The sequence below is a fragment of the Tinamus guttatus genome, unplaced genomic scaffold (assembly GCF_059628265.1).
Source record: "Tinamus guttatus ecotype Peru unplaced genomic scaffold, ASM5962826v1 Tinamus_guttatus_pri_ptg000004l, whole genome shotgun sequence".
Taxonomy (NCBI): domain Eukaryota; kingdom Metazoa; phylum Chordata; class Aves; order Tinamiformes; family Tinamidae; genus Tinamus; species Tinamus guttatus.
The window spans coordinates 10,924,360-10,936,413 of record NW_028288538.1 but is presented as its reverse complement, the minus strand read 5'-3'; positions in this window follow the sequence as shown (position 1 = coordinate 10,936,413).

Sequence of the window (12,054 nt, the reverse complement as noted above, 5' to 3'; positions counted from 1 at the left end):
GGTTGTCTGAGTACTCAGAATTAGGTGTGGGATTTACCTGCATCACGAGGCCTTACTCAATTAACCGTTGCGAAGAGGAGACTTCTTTGCCCGCAGCACATGACAACCAAAGAGACTGTGAGGCCTTGTTGTGTGTAAAATTCCTGTTAATGTTAATCAGAATTACAGGTGCATATCATAAAATGAATAAATTAGCTGCCACTGACTCAGTTTATTTCCACCTTTTTCACTCCTGCAGAAATGCCTCAAACTTCTGCAGATAGTGCACATTTTCTCCAAAATTTGTATTCATACTGAACTGGGTATGGTAGAGAAAGGGAAACAAGTTACTGAACAGAAGGGATAGGGGGGCATGTCCAAAGCAAAAAGCAAGCAAAATGATTTTTCTAGCAGTATTATTAATGAGTAAGGTCAGAGCAAATCAATTCACTAGAAAGAGAAATGATGTAAAATGAGAGCTCAAGTGAGGATTTTAGATGGATGGATGACAAACGCCAAATATTAGAAACAGCATTAGAAAAATGCAGGACTTGTGCCTGGGGCTTAGGGAGAGTTTCTGGTGGGTACTAAGGGCCGGGGTCTGTGGCTGGAGCCAGCAGAGGCCGGAGTCGCCATCTTGGTGGTCGTGAGGGAGGGAAGGAGCGAGGGGGCTGTGAGGGCAGCAGGCCGGGGGCTCCGTGCAGCTGCAGGGGGTCAGGTCCTGGCACAGGGACGTTGGCGGCTCATCCGTGTGACAGCTCCACCCCGGAGCGCAGAGCTGGAGGCGACTGTTCAGGGGCACGGTACAGGAGCAGAGACATGCGAAGGCTGAGCTGTGAGGATCTTAAGAACAGCCATATGGGAAGGAAATCTGAAAGGTAGGTAGTGAATCACCAGAAGCCAAGGATGGGAGGGCAATTGAGAAGTGTGGGGTCAGTGCGTTTAAGACGGGTATAGGGGTGAAGTAGGAATATTGGCTGTTTCTAGGCTTTTTGTCTGGGATGTATGTGTTATATTTTTGGGGTAAGCTGGGTGTGTTTAGAGGAGAAGGAGTGTGAGCTATTGGGGAGATGTTAGAAGCTGACAGGGAGCTGGAGATAATGAGAGAGGAAAGGATTACTGGAGAAAATGGGGGATGAAGTACAAATTAAAATCAAGAACTTCAGTCCCATTAAAAGGAAGGGTTGGAATGGAAAACGGAAGGGATGACATAGAGGAAATCTGATTATATTTTGCCTGTACTCTCTGTAGAAATCATTAGGTGTCATACAGATAAAAGGGAGAGAAAGTTTCAAGAGGAGAAAAAGGCAAAACAGCATAAAGAAGGTCAGGATTACAAGCAGTACATTCTGTCAGGATGGAGAAGTAGAGTGTTTTAGCTAAGACGATGTCGGAGCTGAAAGGGAGAAAACATTTATAGAAAGAGATGTCAGCTTGGTGCCTCTTCTCCTGCCGGGAATGCCCACAGCAGGCACAGGGCAGCAGAGCGAGCGGCCGCTGAGGGGGAAGTGGAGCCGCAGGTTGGCGTTGCCTTCGGAGGGAGGGACGCGAGCATTGCAGTCTGGAGTACAGCCTGGAGGAAACCCCGCGCTCACAAAGAAGTCCTGAAGCAAAGGAGGAAGGAGAATTTTCGGAGCAGAAGTCAACATTGTGCGTACCCTGGAAGTCATTGCATGTTCTATGTGGGGCAGGGGAGAGTGCTCTGGTGTTCAGACTAGCTGGTACTTCAGCAGAGCCCTTCCAATTTTAGGACATGTTGCATGTTAAGGAAAAAAAAAGAAGAAAAATGAAATGTAAACTTGAAGCCCAGTTTTATGGGACCAAAAATACAGTTGTGTGTTATAGTGAGGGTATATTTATTTAGTACCTATTGGCTGTATAAAATTGCTTTTGGACTGTTTTTATGATTCTTCATAAAACAAAGACTTATTAAATTTACTTGGCAACTGTAGGGTAAGGTAAAAATGAAATAAGCTGTACTTTTTTTTTTTTTTTAACAGCCTTTGGCAGTTCTCTGTCTTTATTTTAAGCTGATGAGGCTTGAGCAGAGATTACATATAACACCTATAGAAATTTTTAAGCATCATATTTAGCTATCATAAATTGTAGTGGGAAGCATCCTGGAGTCCAGTGTGTGCCCTAGTTCCGTGTAGTTTTAGAGAATGAGACCTGGGCAAGGAGGACAGCAGGCTGTGCTGAGGAGCGCTGAGGAGAAGGGCATCACCCCGACCAAATGACTGCTCTTGTGCCTTGCAAACTAAAATGGCAGAACCTTAAATAGCAGTTAACTTACCAAATATTGCTGTCACATCCTGCCTGGGAAATTTAAACATGAATAGCTGTATTGGCAGGGCAAAAGTATTTATCAGTTCTTTTTGTTTTTCTCTGATAGATCTCAGGATTTCTATATTCAGCCTCAAGGGAGTCTTATCCAATTTCCCTTTTTCTTCCCCTGTCCCATTTCAAGTCATTGCAGGCTCTTTGTCTTCACTCAAGGCAGCTCACAAGTCTATAAGCCATGGTTTACGCACCGGGAACATGCCACTATTTTTTTCGTTTAAAAAAAAATATTGATTTTCTTTCATTTGTTTCGACCATTCCTTAATTCTGTTCAGCTCTCGCTGGCAGGAGCTCTGCTGTCACGGCTCAGCGCTGCAGACCTGCCGGTGACCTGTGCCGTGACACCGGGCCCGGCGTGGGTGCGCGCAGCACCCGCCCGAGCGGCGCCTGGGCCGGGTTCCTCCTGCTCCTCCCTGCTTTGAGAGGCCGCCTCTTCCCATGCCCCGCCGCTCGCTCCAGCTTCTCGCCTCGCGAGTGTGTTTGGGCTCGGTGGTGTTTTTTTGTCCTGATGCAGTAGGTTCAATATCATCTAGCTGCTGATGTTGGACAGTACTTAATGGATCAGATTATTTATGTGGTTGACGTTACTATAGAGGCAGTGGCAGGTTCTTCTGCTGAACCAACTTTCAGAACTGATTACTTGTTTCTATTCAGACAGAATCATTTCAATAAAGAAGATATGATTGATAGAATTTTCATTCAATAGCTTGCGCTGGCAAAGCATCTCCAATATATGGTATTAAAACTAAATCTAGTGACCATTTTCAGTAGGCAGCCTCTGAAAACTATTTGTGCTTTCGTTTTTTCCCTGTGGGGTCGGCTCCTTGCTCTGCCTGTAAGTCTTACTATTGATTTCAACCCCTCTTTGGAAAAGTTTTGGTTATTGCAGTAGGATAAATTTTAGTCATAGGCCTGTTTTTGCTTGTTGCTTCGTTTTAGGAGAATTTATTTGCTTACTTACAGAAGACCAGCTACAAATTCATTTACAGCAAAGAAAATAAACAGAGCACTTGAGATGTATTTGCCAATGATCAGTGATTAAGTAGAGTTTTGTCAAAATTGTTTCAGTTGGAACTTAAAAATGATTGTTTGGTTATTGCTTATTTGGGCTAATTGAAAAGCTGGCTGCTAAAAGAAACTTGATAAAACAGGGGTTAACAGAGCTCTACAGCACTGAACTGCTGTTCCATTAGAAGTCTTTGCTATTCTGTTCATTATGCCTGAACCTTTTACTTTTTATGCAAAGGAGCAAAGCCGCTTCTATTTATGCGGAGTACACAACTTGCCATTTGCAAGTACACTGGCAAGAAGAGCTGCGTAAACATTAGAACAACTTTACAGAACTATGGTGCAGGTCTCATTACCTTCCTCTAAAATTTGGGTTGTCTGGTAGGAACTCAGTCAACATGTGCTAATTGACTTCTGGGTTCTTGCAATTTTAAGGGTTAATCTCTTCCAGTTATGGGAGAACACTGCTGTGGACAAGATTTGTTACAAGACGGGTCCAAAACTTTCTAACTCAAACTTCCATTCTACATCCTTGGCTGTTTTGTTCATGTCTGTAAAAGACAAGGGGCAAATGCACCCATTGGGCTCACCGAATAATGGTTTCCAGCTCCTGAGAAAAATGATTTTCAGGACTAGTTGACCTAAACAGCAATGGGATTTTAGGACAGAGTGACCTGTTCGTGCAGGCAAGATGTAACTTAAAATAGGTTGGTGTGAGGAAGGAACAGATGTCAGGAAAAGGGGACAGAAAGAAACCAAGGAGTGGAAGGAACGAGCCCGTGAGGAGCTGAGAGGATGCAAAGTGCTTGATTATAACTGAAACGTTTGAAGATCGAGCTGTATCTTCAAATAGAGCGTAATGTCTCTATATATATGCAGGCTTCATAGCAAGTATTATGTATGACCTATTAAAAGAGAGAGAGCTTACAGACTGCCCAGCAGAAAGCCATTGAGAAATTCAGGCAGTGAAGAAACAATCATCTGGAAATTGCCTGATCTAACAGATATTAAAGAAAAATGTTTTTTTCAAAGGAGACGAGACTTGTTTTTTTCTCCACATAGGTCCATTATGCAGGAAAGGAGGCAGAAACTAGTTCCAATAAAGAGCAATTTCCAAGCAGGCTGCACTAGGGCTCCTTCCCCCTCCCTGCCTGGGGACTGACTGTAGCCAGCCGAGCTATGGGTGCGTAGCCAGCAAAAATGCTGCTGTCCTGGGACTGTGAACATGCAGAAAGATTGTCTGTCACATGTATTTAAAGATGTAGAAAAACATCACCGGACAGTGGGATTCTAGTTGTGTCATTTGGGGATGGGGCAGCTGCTTCATCTTGCTAAGGGCCCTGAGGGCTTGCAGGATCTCCCAATAGGACTGGAAGGGGCTGATTTGGCTTCCCTGGTTTAAGCTTCATTTTGGGGGCTTAGAAATAGCAGAAGCGGGCAGGAAGAAGCTCACCTTGTTAAATACTTGTATTTTTTTTTTGGACAGGAGGCTACTGTTGGCATGTATAAACCCAGATTTCCTCAGACTGTTGCTTTGTTTGTAATTTGTGTGTTTTTTTTTTTTCTATTAGCCATAATAAACTAAGCTAGAAGCAGTGGCAGAAATGGAAGGTAGAGAATCCCATACAGTGTCCGTGCGGAAAGCTGACGTCGTGACTGGTACGTGCCCCTTAGGAGATTTGATGCTTGAAATGCAGCTTTACTGCATTAAGGTGGTTTGTGTATTGAACTCTAGAAAGAATGGGAAAATGTTGGCCATGTACGTATTAATGTAAATATTAACTGTTCACCCTTTGAATGGTGGCAGAAGCGTAGCATGTTCTTCTTAGCTTTTCCATGAAAGCTGCTGGTGGATGAGGGAGGCATCTGTTTGAGACACTGTGAGCTTGCAAACCAAGTATGCAAGCACAGAGCAAGCCCTGCCGAATTCCCTTTCTTTGCAGCACTGAGCAGCCCAGAGTTTCACACCCCAAGCTCCCTTGGTGGCAGCGGGTTTTCCTGGGTTAATGTGTGCAGGGCCAAGTCCTATCGCTCAAGACAAAAATGTCTGTTGTAACGTTAACAGTCTGGCACTAATGCGTGCAAAAATAAAAGACTGAATACAAGTTTTTCTTTGCATTTTAGGATTATGCCTTAATTCTTTTATATCTTACCAGCATGTCCTGTGACTTCATTGCTTTTTCCTAATGTATTGAAGCTGATAGTCAGCATCTGTCTTGCTTCTTTTACTGCTAATTAAGTTTGATTTATAATGGCTTTATTTATAATAGCCCATTTATAATGTAAAGCTTCGGTCAGCTCTGAATGGGGTCTTACACTTTCAAGAGGAAGTGTTCTCTGAACAGAAAGTTAAATGTGTGTAGGCTTCTAGGTATGCATTAAAACCAAGTGTGATTCCAAGAAAACTTTCTTTTTATAGCTTAGCCTAGTAGCTGCATAGCTACCTAGTGCTTATTTGAAGTGTAATTTGTTGAAACTTGAGTAGGTGAAATAGAAAATAAACTGAGAGAAAATGTTAATTGAAAAAGAATTTATGTGCCCCTATATAGTTTACAGCAACATATGAAATCCAGAGCTGCGTTCAGTATTTTAATGAGTATGTCCTTTTAGAACAGAATAATATATTGCTGTGGTAGTATTTTATCAAAATGCAAGACTTATGAGAGCAAATGCTCCCTTTTGTTTAACAGATGAGTAAATAGTGCAATAAATATCTACACAAACTGTCATCAGGTGTAATTTATAAACCTGTGGCAGACAATTATCCTTACAGTTCTTAACACCTGCATTTTTCTATTAATACATATGAGTCTAGTATATTATAAAGAAGTTGAGCCATGAGGAATGGGGAGAAGGCTGAAAATATGAATGTGTATATATATATATATATATATATATATATTTTCTCCTAAGAGGGTATGAGAAATCTAATAAATAATAACTAGCTGTATTAAGTAGGGGACACTGCTCTTTTAGTCAAGCTTCACAACTTAAGAGTTATCATCTCGAGCTCATATTGATAGAAATCTACTGTATTATCCAAAACATTTCCAAGTATTCTCAAAAATATTTTTAAAGGGATTTTAACATGTTAGGGGACCGTTGAGATTTCTGCTGTGTGTATGGGGCAGGAGTGGAAGAGCAGCCTTGTTCCCTGCCAGTCTTGTGCTGGTTGCTTCCGTCCATGTGACTGTGGCCAGTGGAAGTCACCTGGTGATGGGCAAGGCCTCCTAAGACCAGAGCTCCTGCATGAAGGGATATGTCTCCTTCGGGGTCTTCGTAAGCCATCCGGAGACGTGTTAACTCCTGGCAAGCCGAATCCTCCGTGGCGTAGGCACAGCGGGTGCTGGGCTGGGACCTGGCGTGGGCGGCTTCCTGCCCTGCCAAGATCTTGGCTTTCCAGCCCAATTGAGCTCATAGGTAAGTGCAGCCTAAGAAGAAATATTTGGCCATGGTGGAAACTTGTACTGGTGATAACAGTTCGTGTTGTCGTCTTTGCACGGAGAGAATCATTGCAGATATTGGTATCCTGCATTAAGATTTCCAGCTAAATAACATTCATAAATAGAGTTGGAATTGGTTCAGGGGAAGAATTGGTTGAGCAGTCAACAGTGAGAGGGGAGCCCTGTACCTTGAACCATGAGGGACAAAACTAAATGGAAGTGCTCCCTCTGGTCTGCAGCGCATGAGCTGAATTACAGAAGTCACAAACCAATATTTTTTTGTTTTCAACATAATTATTTTATTTACTTCCAAGGCACAGATTTCTAAACACAACTGAGTTGAGACCAAATTATTTTTTCCTTACTGTGGAAGGAAATCTGTATTTTAATTTCCAAGAAAAATGGATATATACTGGTATTGTGGAAACTTAAAAACTGCTTTCATAGAACTGATTACCACTAACACATGAGTATGTAACCTTTGAAAGCTGCATTTACCTAAATTAAAGAGCAAATGATGCACATCCTAATTTCTATGCAGTGCAGTTTTGATTGCTTTGGAATATTTATCCTAGACAATAAGAGTAGAGTTGATCGGCACAGTCGGGAAACAAAAGGTTTTTCAGTTTTATCAGCTAAGCTTCGCTGTGAACGATGGCTTTAAAAATATCTCGGGAGGTAGGAGTAATCTGGTGAAATGAGCTAGATAAACTGAGATTTAATGAGGCTCAGGTAAATCGGAAGCAAAATTATTTTATTCTTTCAGATTATATAGCAGTTTCGTTCTCATGAGATAGAAATGGGAAGAAACATACGACCCCGTGTTTGAATAACCTTGTGTTCTCCAAAAAGGTCTGCCTTTATATTGTGACGTATTAGTTAACAAAAGCAATCATGCAAAAAATAGAGTGCATTAATGCTAGCCAGATAACTCTTCATTGTGCACAGCTGTACAGGAAACTCGTACAAAGTTAACGTTTAAATTTATCAGATATTTTCCATTAACTCGCTATTTAACAAATGATCAGCTATTGTATGTAATATCCAATCTCCTAAAGTCTTAATGATCATGGATGTGCACAGTAAGAGATTAGCATAAAATTAGCACTGATGCAGCTATTAAAGAATCTTGAAAGATTTTGTCATCCTGCTAAATAAATTTGGCTGCAGCCCATCTCAGAGCTGTGCCAAGCCCCAGGCTCGCCGAGCGAGGCATGCTTTATGTTCCCCTGGGGTGTATTCCCCAGCCTCCTACCCCCTGTTTATTACTTTGTACTAATCTTGAGATTCAACAAAATAATTTATAAAGCTGTAGGAGACAAGCTACCAGCTGATGCCTCTTGCAGGCTAAAACCTACAAAAGGATGCAAGAAGCTGAGTGAGTCCTGGGGTCGCTAGGAGTTTTCACATCCATGTTGGCTTTTCCAGTCCAGGGCTAAAGTGTGGGGCCTCTTTTTTTTTTTTTTTTTTTTTTTTTTTTTTCCTCCCCTTCTCTAAAGTTTAGACCTTGCAAAGTTGCATTTTATAACATGCTAGGGTGTCTTCTTTCGAGACATACTATGGCCTGGTGTTATCTGGAAGCACTGATCTATTTACATTGATCTTTTTAATGTAAGAAGTAAATTATATATTTTGTGATAATGTCCTTTTTTAAATGATTTCTCTCAAACCTGTCTTGGGAACACTCTAAATAGTGGCTTTTTCCCCAATTTCCTCAGTCTACTGAATGCCTCAATTCTTAAGGTCTTTAACAGCACTCCCTGGGAGCCACACATAGTTTTAAAGGAATCCATTAGCCCTGTGGGAACATTGTCACCAAAATGAAATATTTCCAAGATGAAGGAAACTCTTTAAATAGTCTGAAATTAATTCTGAATGTTTTCGGGATGGAGTTGGAGACGATGTTTTCTTTCATACTCCTCCCGCAGCTCTTCAGAGCGGCTTGCCAGTCCCTACTGGATATAACTTCCTGCTACTTGCAAAGCAGTAATTATCCTAATTACACTCCCGCATTTGAAGCCATCTTCTGGAAGATGATTTACAAGAATTACATAAAAGAGATCTATATACAATGACACACTTGCTTGTTTGGCCTGAAGCATTTTATGTTTTCCAGTGTAATCAGGATTCATGTGATAAGTTCTAATGGATTTCTGCATGCGCCTGGGCCTGACAATGTGTTCAGAGCTTCTCTAGCTTAGTTATTTCTCCAAGAGCAGCTGAGGTGGTCAAGGAATCCTTATCACTCATCAGCATTTATTGTGAACCCGTGAGATCACAATTGCTGTTTTCCACTAGTTGAAAAGGTTAAAAATGAGAAAATACTTGGGGGAAGCTTAGAATGCTCTCAAAAATAACAGGCAGATTGACCATACGTGCCAAAATGTGTTCTCCCCTCGGGAGCGTTCAAAGAAAATGAGGTGACGTGTGTGACACACTGAGGGATTTCCACCTCTGGGAGCTGCAGCCTGGGGCCCTGTGTGGCCCTTTCTGGAGCATGTGAGAGGATCAGCTGTCTGGTTGGAGTAAAGACGCTAGGGCACCATTTGGCTCTCACTTTATCTATTTATCAGATACTTATCAAACAGCTGAACATGAGTGCAAGAAATGGCAGCAATTTGATTTATGCCCCTTTGGAATTTCATAGTCATTCCTAAGAAGTCAGCCTTGTTCCTCATGTATCCTTTGGAAACTTGGCCACGGACACATAGCACACGTGCATACACATAAGCTCAGCTTCCACGATAACGCAGTGATGAGAGACATGAGTCCTAGTGCTTGAATCACCCCTGAAAAGCCCATGTGAACAAGACTGTGCCTCTAGGCTTCAGGGAGGGGAATTTGGAGGACGGGACTGGCTCGGCTCCCAAGCTGCAGTTCTTTGTTTCTGATGCCCAGTGTCTGCGGTGATAACAGCGCTAGGAGAGCAGCGTGGCCTTACACACTGGTTACTCCTGGCCCTTCCCAAGGCTCCTATGTGTTGCCGTTCAAGGTTTAGAACGTGATATTCCAATGCCATTTTACTTACTATGTCTCAATATACATTATATGTTATGAAGCATTAATACTAATTTACAGTAGCTGATGTACATTCAGATCCAAATATAGAATTGTTCAGGAGCTTTGTTTTTGCAGTTGCCTTTAGAGCAACAACTGGAAAGTGTTTTCAGTGCAGGAAAACTGGTGGCTTCTTGTGGCAGGACTATTATAACTGAAATGGTTGTAATGAAGGGGAAAGTACCCAAATCATCAACCTTAACATATTCTACTTTCAAAATATTGAGGTTGTAATGATATGCAATCTAGTCCTATAAAAGTTAAGCACTTTCTGTAGATGAAACAGGCTAAGCCGAAGCTGTTACATTAAGTGAAATGCCCTCCTCAGAGGCCCTGCTGTAAGTTACTGCTAGCACTGGGGAATGGCTCATAAGAAATAAAAGATTAGTTGATGCTTTCTTAAAATGCAACTTTTTTCAAGCATATAGTATTCCATTTTTTTTTATCACTGACTTCTTTAATAGTGGAAGGACATTGCATGTAGTTTTTCAAGTGGTGCTCATCACCATCAGTTATTGAAGTTATCTTATGGAGCAGATTCTCCAACAGACATTTAGATGAATGTACAGAGTTATGTTAATACCTCAGCTGCTCACCCAGCAACCCAAACCTTTCCCCCATGTTTTGGCATTGGTTGAAATCCTGCTCGTCTTGGCAGTGACCTGGAGTTACTGGGTGGGGAGAGTGGTGACACTTGGGCAGCCCTTACCGCAGTCGTGATCTTGATCCAGTTCCTCCATGGTCTTGATCCAGTTTAATCATCCACCATGTTGGGGTGGATGATGAAATGAATAGTTCTCTAATTATTTTGCTGTCTATTAATGAAAAGTGAGCAAAGCGACTGAGCTAGGAGAGGGCAGACACATCTTGTGGATGTGTGTTCCATGCGGACTGAAAGGTGGACTTCTGTTTACAGAATGGATTTATTTTGAACACTTCATTGGCCTGGGAATGAATTAAGCCTTCTGATCATTAGTGTGAAATATTTTTCAAGCTAAGTACAGCATCGGAAATGTGGCCATCAAATTGCTTTCCAATTCCTTACTCTTTAGCTTGCTTTGCTCGTGCAAACTATTTGCATACAATGGGTCAGAGAGCCCTGTACTGTGGGGGAAAAATGGGCAGAGAGTAATGAATTTGCAGATTATGCATTTCTTTAAGAAAATTAAGACTGAACAAGACTGTGTGGCTTAAAGCTTAGCTAGTGATGGGAATAATGGAAGGTGAAATGTGATATTGACTAATGGAAAGTAATGCACATTAGAATAATTTAAAGTGTTATTGGAGATTACAGGCACGTAATGAACTGTAATCACTCAAGAAAAAGGCTGAGGTATTTTGGTAGAAAGGTTAAATAGATATTCCTCTGAAGTAGAATATGGTAGTCAGGAAAGTTCATAAAGCTGGGTAAGCCTTGAAAATAAGAGTTTAAAATAATCTGAAAATATTGTAATTCTCTCTTTGGAATCAATATTTTGCCGCCATTTAAAATGTTGTATTAGGCTCTATGCTAACAATGATATTGCAAGGATGATAAAGATAAGAACTGCTGGATTTGCTATTCAGTGCTATAGGGATATCATTATGCAAAAAGCTTAGTAGGTTTCAAGAACGGATTAGGCATTTCCTTTTAAAAATGAAAACTCCCCTATTTGCAATAAATAAGATAAAACTTATATAATAAATGTGCCCTGAAGCTGAAAGGTTTAGAAGTCAGCCACTGAGCAGAGGTGGATAGAAAGCAGTTTCTCTATAGGACAGTTGCTCCATTATGGGATTTTTTTGTATATTCACTGGGGCTCCTTTGGGAAGTAGCATTGCGGACAGACAAAATATTAGTGCTGTTCAGTATGGCAAAGGTTGGTTGTAACTGTCTTCTGCAAGTACACAAAAAATACACTGATGTAAATACTGATGTGGCAGTATGCACTGCGACGAAAACTGCATTACATTGTTGATATTATATGTTTACATTAGAACATATGTGAAAAGGTAGTCAAATTCAAGCACACGTTCTTCATTGCAGGGATTATCAGCACAGAGAAGTGCACAAAGCAGCTCGTATTTCCCAGTGGGTTTTTAGGTCCCTTGCTAAGGGTTTTAGTGTTACTAGCGCTGATGGAGATAAATTTTAGCAACAAAAATTCAAAGAAAAATAGCATCAACAGGAAATCATCCAGCCTAGATCTTAGTAGGATGAAAATTCACACCTTTCTTTTCTGTAAAG